This window comes from Azolla caroliniana, unplaced genomic scaffold (assembly GCF_043228905.1).
Source record: "Azolla caroliniana isolate FFs.n. ecotype wild unplaced genomic scaffold, voAzoCaro1.0.p SCAF_17, whole genome shotgun sequence".
Taxonomy (NCBI): Eukaryota; Viridiplantae; Streptophyta; class Polypodiopsida; order Salviniales; family Salviniaceae; genus Azolla; species Azolla caroliniana.
The window spans coordinates 9,196,387-9,206,740 of NW_028230452.1; positions in this window are offsets into that span (position 1 = coordinate 9,196,387).

The following is a 10,354-nucleotide window of genomic DNA, read 5'->3' on the forward strand; positions in this document are numbered from 1 at the left end:
GCTTCATTTCTTCTTTTCCCTTCTCTCAGAAACTCCATCATCCTTCTTGACATTGCCTCCATGAGATATTCGACATCCATCTTCGTCCTCCCCTGCTGCTCTTCACGTCGGGTTCACCAAATGATGTCGCGAAGATTCGCGCGTGCGTGTGCTACTCGAGCGACCACCGGGGTCTTGGACTGGGGAGGATGATCGCGGAATTATCGACGCTAGATGACGATCAATGTAAGATTAAATGAAAATGGTTTACTTGAGAAGAAGAAAAATTGTACACTTGAGAAGTAGAAAAATATGAAGAAGATAAAGACAAATATTATATTGATGATAATGGTGTTGGTGATATCACATATTGAGCCCCCCTTACACAAGCCCAACTAGAGGCTTTTATAGGTCTTTCCATGCTCGTGACATGCACAAAACCATGGGCTAAAACCATGGTTTTGTGCACACGGTTTTGCTTATGTCATGCACAAACCATGGGTTTAAAACCATGGTTTTGTGCACATGGTTTTCTATGGTTGTTTCGTCTATAATTTGTATATGAAAAGGAAATACATAAATTTTACACTATGTGATAGTTGTCCTAGTGGTAAGGCAATTATCTTGTATCTTAGAGGTGCAAAGTTCAAACCTTGCTTGCACCCCTCTGTATGAACTCAAGTGCCACTAGGCCTTAGGAGGCTTATTTGCTAAGTGTATGTGCAATGTTGCACATCCTTGGTTTATTCGTCTCACTCGGTTTCACACCATAGCCGAAAATCGTCACGACAACGCCGAAGACTCCGGGAGAGCCGGAGAAGGGTCAGCCTTCCTGACGAGACACGAAGCAAACTCAATGAAACGGACAACCCCGAGATCGGACGAGGTGTGGTACGTAGACTCCGGCGCGTCAAACCACATGACGAGCCATAAGGAGTGGTTCTCGTACCTTGAAAAACCGATACAACCTGGAGTAGTCGCAACTGGAGACGACACTCCACATTCGATCGCGAATGTCGGAGAAGTTCCCCTTAGCCATGTCAGGCAGAAAGGGAAACTCATGAATGTGTTGCACATTCCGAAAATCACAAAGAACTTGGTCTCGGTCGGATAGATCATCGACCAAGGGATGGAGGTTCGGTTTACACACCTCGGGTGCTTCATTGAGGAAGAAGGCCGTGTGATTGCGCAAGGGGGCAGAGACGGGAGGATGTTCATCCTCGATTCCACTGACGGCGGCACCACAATTTTCGCGAAGGGACAAAAATCTGAGTCGGACATCGACTTGTGGCACAAGCAGATAGGCCACCTCAACTACCATCGGCTTCAAGATCTGCAATCGAAACAGGTAGTGTTCAGATTGCCCAAATTTAGTGGCCGAAAGGCACAAATTTGTGAAGCCTGCCAGCTCGGGAAGCAACACCGACTTCCTTTCCCCAACGAGCGAAACCGGAGCCGGAACAAGCTCGACCTTATACACTCCGATGTATGGGGGCCTGCACAAAACGTTAGTCTTGGCGGGAGCCGATATTTCGTCTCCTTCATCGACGACCACACGCGTCACACGTGGATCTACCTCATTGAGAGGAAGAGCGAAGTCTTCGACTGTTTCCGGGACCTCAAAGGGTTCGTGGAAACGGAAACGGGACGAAAGATCAAGTGCCTGCGGTCAGATGGCGGGAAAGAGTACTTTTCTGGTCAATTCAATGGTTACCTACAACAAATGTGAATTCGGCGAGAATTCAGTTGTAGATACACGCCGGAGCAGAACGGCGTGGCCGAGAGGAAGAATCGGTCAGTTGTGGAAGCGGCACGAGCAATGCTGGAGGAGAAGAGCTTGCCCAAGTTCTACTGGGCCGAGGCGGTAAGGACCGCGGTATACATCCAGAACCGGATCGGAGACAAAGTGTCGGCGCACGAGCTATATTTCGGAACGAAGCCGAACTTGCGACACTTGAGAGTGTTCAGTAGCATTGCGTATATGCATGTACCGAAGGAGAAAAGGAGGAAGCTGGACACAAAGGCTCAGAAATGCTGTTACCGGCCGGCAAGGAGTCCAAAATACGGAGTGAAGGAATTAATTTAGTATGGTTGTAAATAAGCATAGTGTGGACGGACGGACTGGAAACGGTATGCCGTTCCAGATCCGGATGGATCCCGAATAGGTGCGATAGGCACCGTTTTGTACTACGGGCCGGAAACCTATTTAAAGGCCCGGACCCCATTGTAATCGCAGCGGATAATTAATAGAGCTTATGGTGTTTATACTTCTGTCTGATTTCCGTTCTGTAATTATTGTTATATCTTACGCGTGTAATTAACCAAAGCATTCTAATCGTGTAACTTACGTAAGTCGGTGTAATCGTTGAATCTTAATCCTATGTCGCAATCACCCTTTGGTGAAGTGTCTCCGTGACACCTTGTGTTAGGCCTTGTCCGGCCAGCGAATAACAAATGCATCTTGGTCGGTTACTCGGATGAGTAGAAGGGTTATAAGTGCTATAACCCTCGCACCAAACAAGCGCGTGGCAGCCGCGACGTTGTGTTTGACGAGTCCGCGTCCTGGTACCAGCCCCCGACTCCGAACCCGGACTCCAATCCGAGCTCTGACGATGAGGTCAGAGAGGCCGAGATGCCTCCGGATGAGCCCGAAATTGAGACCCGCGAAGAGAGTCCGATTTCACTCCGTTTAAGTGGACCGATTGGACGACTAAGTCGGTACGATCATTCCGATGAAGGGCCGGCGAGTAGTGGAGACTCGGTTGTGCATTCCCCGCGCAGGAAGCCGAGGAGACGGCTTACGCTGTCGTAGTGTAGGTTGCACACTATGTGGAAATTATATTTTTGTCCCTCCGGATAGAGAATGGAGTGCTCGGTGAGAACCGGAAGAAAACGGCATACCGGCAAGGAGGGAAAACGGCATACCGGCAAGAAGGAAGAAAACGGCATACCGGCAAGGAGGGAAAACGGCATACCGGCAAGGAGGAAAAACGGCATACCGGCAAGGAAGAAAACGGCATACCGGCAAGGAAGAGCCGGATAAAGAGACATAAATGTAAAAAGAAAGGAAATACTCACTACTGCGCAGGGCGTGATTCGAACTCTGCACCTCCACGTTGACAAACCCCAACCTTACCATTACATATGAAAAAGAAAAACGCGAGACACTAAAAATAACTCATGCACATCTAGCGTGCATGAGCCCTATACTTAGGAAATAAAAAAGCATCACATGCACATTTAGTGGACAGGAACACTAAAAAAAAAAAAGCATGAAGCCATGCTTAGCTCTTCCTTCCTTATATAAGGAGGAGAGAAATATGTAAAGGGTTGTTGATTATTTGGATTAAGTATTAATTAATACAAAAATTATTCGTGGGATTCACGATTTATACGTCTACTTCTCTCTTAACACCCTAAGTACCAATTAATATAGTATACTCGTGTGATTCACGAGTTTCTTATCTTTCTCTTCGTTATTTATTCATAATTAATCTCTATCTCACGAACTTCTTTCTCCTAGTCCAAGACCTCTGTGGTTCCCACCCGACTCACGCAACGATCCGGAGCCGAAAGGCACGACACAGTTGGTGAACCCGACGTGAAGACGGGTGGCAAGGAGATGGAGGCTCAACAAGCTAACAATATGATGGCGATGTTCGAACGGATGCTTCAAGAACAACGCACGATGTCGGAGATTTCGGCATCAGTAGAGCGGCTCGTGCAACGCAACGGGCAATTTAATGGTAAGGATGTGTCGCGATATTTGCAGGACTACAAAGCGGAGATGCTCCGGTGCCGGGCTTCGGAAGGACTGCAAGTGACATCCTTTAACCGGGTGGCGACCGACGGGCTTCAAGGGAGTATCCACGGGTTGCAACAACAAAATCCGACGTGGGAAGCATTCGAAGGGGCGTTAAAGACCACGTTTGCCATCGAGGACTCCTCCAAGGCAACGCGGAGGGGATTCGAGGATTGGGTGGAAACGTCAGGTAAGGGGCTGAAGGTCCTCGAAGTGTTTTCGACATTCGAAAGTCGGTTCGGGAGGTTGTCCACGAGAGATCAAACTATTCTTGCACCGGACAAAGTCATCATGTTTTTGCGAGCTGTGGACGTCCGGGACCGGAAAGATCTCGGAGTGCTTCTTGAGGACACGACCACCGAAAGCGGCCTCACCGAAACATGGGAAAGCGTGCGGGATATCGTCGCGCGGTACACGAAGAGGGGGCAATGGCTTGCCAACGAAGAAAAGAGGGTTTCGGAACCGATTCCGAAACCGAGAACGGGACTGGAAGACCATCAACCGAGGGCTCGGGAGATTACGGCCGAGAAGGGAGTCGACGCGTCTACGGTGGAGCAGCTGCTGAAGGAGATGGAGAATCTAAAGATCGCGATGGTGAAGAAGTCGGATGATCGCCCCACAAGCTCCAAATATACGGATCGACGGTGCATATGGTGCGATAGCGCCGAACACGATCGGAGGGATTGCGACGACCATAAGGAGGCGCTACGACGGGATCTCATCTACTACGAGGGAAACCGGATTCATTCGATGGACTCTCGAAAGCCACTCCGACCGAACTTCCGGAAAGGCGGCATGAAGAAGGTGCTCGAGGAGGAGTTAGCGGCAAGAAGCAACTATGCGACAACCGCGGGAATATGTGTCGGGGAGTCAACGGGAGCGAAGGCGTCTTTCTGGCCGGAGGTGCTAGGAAACACCGAGAAAACCGACTCCAACGATATCCGAAACACCGCGGAAGGCGTCCGGGAAGCTACGGGATGGGAGTGCCCTGTCGACAAGAATAGCATATACGCCCTGTGTCAATTACATGAGGTGTATGTGGACGAGAAACGACGGCGCACGGAGGATGCGGCCGGACCATCGAAGATACCGGAAAGTTGGAACTCCGGAGGTAAGGGAAAAGAAAAGGCGACTCCGGCATTCAAGCTCGCCTCGGACATAGAACAACAAACCGACTTGAAAAGAGTGTTCGAGGAAAGAATCTTGGATAGCCGGGTCGATTTTTCGCTGCGGGAACTACTCGGAATAGCGAAGAAGGAGTTTCACGATCTTCTCGTGGATCTCGTGAAAAGGAAGAGACAAAGTACGGAGGAAAATGCTCCAAGGGTGAATGCAAATACCGTTTCAATGAACGACACCGAAGTGGAAGGCGAAATTCCGAACTCCCACTATACAAGGCCACACTGGGCACGTGCGACCACGGAGACTCCGGTCCGAATCGGCAACATCAAAGAACCCGTGCTAGCATTGATTGATCACGGATCGGAGATCAACTTGATGTCCAAGGAGTTCTACCGAAAGGGGAAGTGGCCTATAAACACCAACCATGGATGGAAGATTCGGGCAGCCACGAAAACGACAGAAGACCTATTTGCGGCTTGTCCGGATGTGACGGTAAAGATCGGGGATGTAGAAATTGACCAAAATTTCTTTGTGCAGGATGAGGTTTCACATGCTGTCATCCTCGGCCAACCCTTTATCACGGCTTCACGGATGGAGACGAAGGTGCTCGATAGTGGTGCGGCTTTTGCGCGAATTCGGAGCCAAAACGGAGGGAAATCCGTCCAATTCCTAACGGTGCCGGCAAATCACGAAAGGAACAAGAGGGAACTCTTGTCCCAAGTGAGAATGGATTTTTAAAGCGGACTGTTGCGGAGTGGGGAAGTGATAGTCCGAGAAGCCCTGATACCCCACACAGGAAGAAAACTCTCGGAGCAAAACAAGTACGAATCGGGCCGGATGGGGCATCTACGTACACGGTCGTAACCGGAGGAATGAAGAAACAATACCGACAAGTGGAGGATAAGTTACGGTCGGCATCAATAATAAAAGAAGACGAAGAAATCGTGGGAGTGATCGAGGAAGTGTTCTATGGGAATACACTACAACGGCTTGAAGAGCTTGCGGAAGATAAAAGCCAAGGGAACCGGGTAGTCCCGGTGGAATCGGTCGAGATGTACGAGATCGTTGCGAAAATGGGGCCGGATGCGCTCCGCAAAGAAGAAGCAATGGTAAGTACGAAATACAAGACCGTGGAGAAGAAGGTAAAACCGGCCGCGGGACCACTACCCGCCGATAGCGAACAAAAGAGGAAAGAAGTCTCGGGAGATCCGACACTTCGGAAGACCGTGGATATCGGACATGCCTTCACAGATGAGACCCGGAAGAAACTTCGGATCGGTGGAGGTGGGTTCCTCTTACAAGAAGAAGAAAAACGGTTTCGAGAGATGTTGGAGCAACACGGCAAAGCATTCGCGTTCACATCGAGGGAGATCGGATGCATTGATCCAAAGATAGTGGAGCCGATGGTGATTTTCACGATTGATCATGTACCGTGGAACCTGAAGCCGATTCCGGTGCCACGGGCGCATATTCCGAAAGTCATCGACTTGCTCAAGGAGAAGGTGGCGATGGGGATTCTAGAGCCATCAAGTGCTCCGTACTCAAATCGATGGTTTACGGTTCCGAAGAAGAATGGGTCACTCCGATTCATCCAAGACTTGCAACCGGTGAACAAGGTCACGATCCGGAACTCGGGAGTCGGTCCGATAGTGGACGAATTCGCGGAAGCTTTTGCCGGACGTGCGATATACTCCATCGGGGACCTATACTCGGGGTATGACCAATTCCAACTAGCCGTGGAGAGCCGAGACATCACTACCATGCGGACACCGATAGGACTAGTTCGAATGTGCACACTACCACAAGGAGCGACAAACTCGGTTGCACATATGATGAACGCGATGAACAAGGTGCTTCGAGATTGCATCCCGGAGATAACGATGCCGTTTCTAGATGACATTCCGATGAAAGGATGCGCGGTGGAAGAAAAAGATGAGACTATGGATGATCGGGGATGCCGAAAGTTCGTGGTCGACCATATTCATGATTGCGAGAAAGTGTTGCGAAAGCTAGAAGATGTGCACCTAACACTTTCCGGGGAGAAATCGGCATTCGGGCAAGAAGAAATATTGGTGGTCGGACATCTATGTGGACCCTACGGCCGAAGACCGTCACCAACAAAGATCGATGTGATTCAAGCTATGAAGGAAGTATGTGAGTCAACGTCGGAAGTCCGAAGGTTTCTAGGTGCGTGTGCATTCTATCACATATGGATTCCGCACTATGCACATATAGCGGACCCGCTCTATCACTTGTTGCGGAAAGGTAAGAAATTCGAGTGGAAACCGGAACACACTAAAGCCATGAGGAAGCTCAAGAAGACACTATGGAGGGCGGAATCACTTAAGAAGCCAAGCTACGAGCGGCCAATCATAGTAACGGTTGATACAAGTCCAACCGGTATTGGGTGGGTCATCAATCAAGCCGACTCGGATGGTTCGCGGTATCCGATCCGATTTGGAGCAAAGGTCCTCAACGAAAGGCAACGCGGATATGCACAAGTCAAAAGAGAATTGTGGGGAGTCGTGTCGGCGATAAAATCGGATCGGGATTATTTGATCGGAGCTGAAGTGGTGATCGAGACGGATTGTCTTCCGATACTCGGGATGATGCGGTGTTGTACGATACCGGATGTGGCTATGCTAAGGTGGATTGCATATGTCAAGTCACTTAATCCGGAGGTTCGACACATCTCGGGGAAGGACAACGCGGTAGCGGACATGTTATCGAGGGCGCGGTTTGAAGACGACATAACCGAATCAGATAATGAAGAAGTTTCTGAAGACTACTTCACGTCAGAACACATATGCCGAGTGAACGTGATCCGAGAATTCCGGGAAGAAGAATACGAGGGGGAAACCTTGATGATCGGGAAGATGCTACAAGAGGTCGAGGATTCATCCAATGATAAAGAAAGGAGAGCCGAGATCCGAAGGAAGAAGAGGCAAGTCCAAAAGTTCTTCTTGGAAAACGGTTTAATATGGAGGACGCCGAAAAGACCGGATGGGATACCACTTCGAGTAGTCGGGACGAAAGAGCAACGAAACCGGATAATGTCCGAGTTCCACGAATCCGATTGGGCTGGACATCGAGGAACATGGGCAACTTTTGTGAAAATCAAGCAAAGGTATTGGTGGAAGAACATGTATAAAGATGTCGCGGAGTTCACAGAAAGCTGCGAGAAATGCCAAGTCTACTCCGGGGTCCGACACCGAGATGAGCTGCATCCAACATTCTCACCGACAATCAACTTCAAGTGGATGGTCGACATTGTAGCTATGCCGACCGGGATTGGACAAAAGAAATACTTGGTGTTAGCTCGAGAAGATCTCACAAACCAAGTTGAAGGTCGAGCGCTTCGGAGGAAAACGTGTGCCGCGGTGTGCCAATTTCTTTTGGAAGAAGTGTTTTGTAGGTACGGCTGCGTAGGACAAGTGATTGCGGACCGGGGAGAACTCGACTCGGACAAAGCTAGGGGATTCTTCGCCAAACATGGAGTTCGGTTAACGTTGACAACGGCCTACAATCCGGAGGCCAACGGGAAGATCGAACGAGGACATAGTCCGATCGTGAAAGCACTTGCGAAGGCATGCGACGGAAGGGTGAAGGATTGGCCACAAATGCTTCCGTATGCACTATGGGCGGATCGGACGACGCATAGCTCCGTGACCGGTTACATGCCGGCAGAACTCATGACCGGACAAGCACCGGTAATGCCAACGGAAACCGCAATCGCGACATGGACAATACTACCGTGGAAGGAAGAGATGAGCCGGGAAGAACTACTAGCGGTCCGGATACGACAACTGGAGGGAAGACCGAAAGATGTAGCGGAAGCGTCACGCCGACAACAAGAAGCACGGTTCCGGAACAAAAGCCGGTTCGACACAAAGCACCGACTACGACCGAGGAGGATTGAAGAAGGAGATTGGGTGATCGTCTATGATAGTAGCTTGGACCATCAACATACAACGATGCGGAAATTCGCGAAAAGGTGGTTCGGGCCGTACGAGGTTCGGAAGGTCTTCGACAACGGGACGTACCGACTGTCCGAGTTGGATGGAACAATACTACGAGTGCCTATAGCCGGGAAGCGGGTGAAGATTTTCAAGAAGCGGACCGACGACAAACCTTATGTGATCCAAGTCGAGGCCGACAACGAGGAGCAATCGGACGAAGACCACAATGATGCGGGAAGCGAAGAAAGTGGATTACAACTCATAGTCGACATAAGGGGAGAATCGGAGGAAGCTTCGGATGAAGACGGATACGAAGAATCAAGAACTTCGGCACATACCGGAGGATGTGCGGGTTTGGAGGGGGCGAGTGTCGTAGTGTAGGTTGCACACTATGTGGAAATTATATTTTTGTCCCTCCGGATAGAGAATGGAGTGCTCGGTGAGAACCGGAAGAAAACGGCATACCGGCAAGGAGGGAAAACGGCATACCGGCAAGAAGGAAGAAAACGGCATACCGGCAAGGAGGGAAAACGGCATACCGGCAAGGAGGAAAAACGGCATACCGGCAAGGAAGAAAACGGCATACCGGCAAGGAAGAGCCGGATAAAGAGACATAAATGTAAAAAGAAAGGAAATACTCACTACTGCGCAAGGCGTGATTCGAACTCTGCACCTCCACGTTGACAAACCCCAACCTTACCATTACATTAACTTATCTTAAGTGTTTTAAATATAGATTTAATACGTATAAGACCTTTATTTATGCATACCTTTATTAAAAGGTAAATCGTGTATTTTTTTAATATATGAAAAAGAAAAACGCGAGACACTAAAAATAACTCATGCACATCTAGCGTGCATGAGCCCTATACTTAGGAAATAAAAAAGCATCACATGCACATTTAGTGGACAGGAACACTAAAAAAAAAAAAGCATGAAGCCATGCTTAGCTCTTCCTTCCTTATATAAGGAGGAGAGAAATATGTAAAGGGTTGTTGATTATTTGGATTAAGTATTAATTAATACAAAAATTATTCGTGGGATTCACGATTTATACGTCTACTTCTCTCTTAACACCCTAAGTACCAATTAATATAGTATACTCGTGTGATTCACGAGTTTCTTATCTTTCTCTTCGTTATTTATTCATAATTAATCTCTATCTCACGAACTTCTTTCTCCTAGTCCAAGACCTCTGTGGTTCCCACCCGACTCACGCAACGATCCGGAGCCGAAAGGCACGACAACGCGCAAAGAGAAAGGGAAGAAGATGGTGTCGGATTCCGGCACGGATAGGAACGAGTCAGACCGACGCGAGTCCGACTCCGAGGGAACCAGTGACGGGTCTTTAAAGGTGAAGTCCGCGTGGACCGAGAAGGCCTCGACCTCGGCTAATGTGAGATTACGGCGATCTACCCGCCAGAAGAACCCTATTCTGCGGTTCGGATACAACGAGTACTTGGCGCATCATTATGCGTACATGACCCGTGTA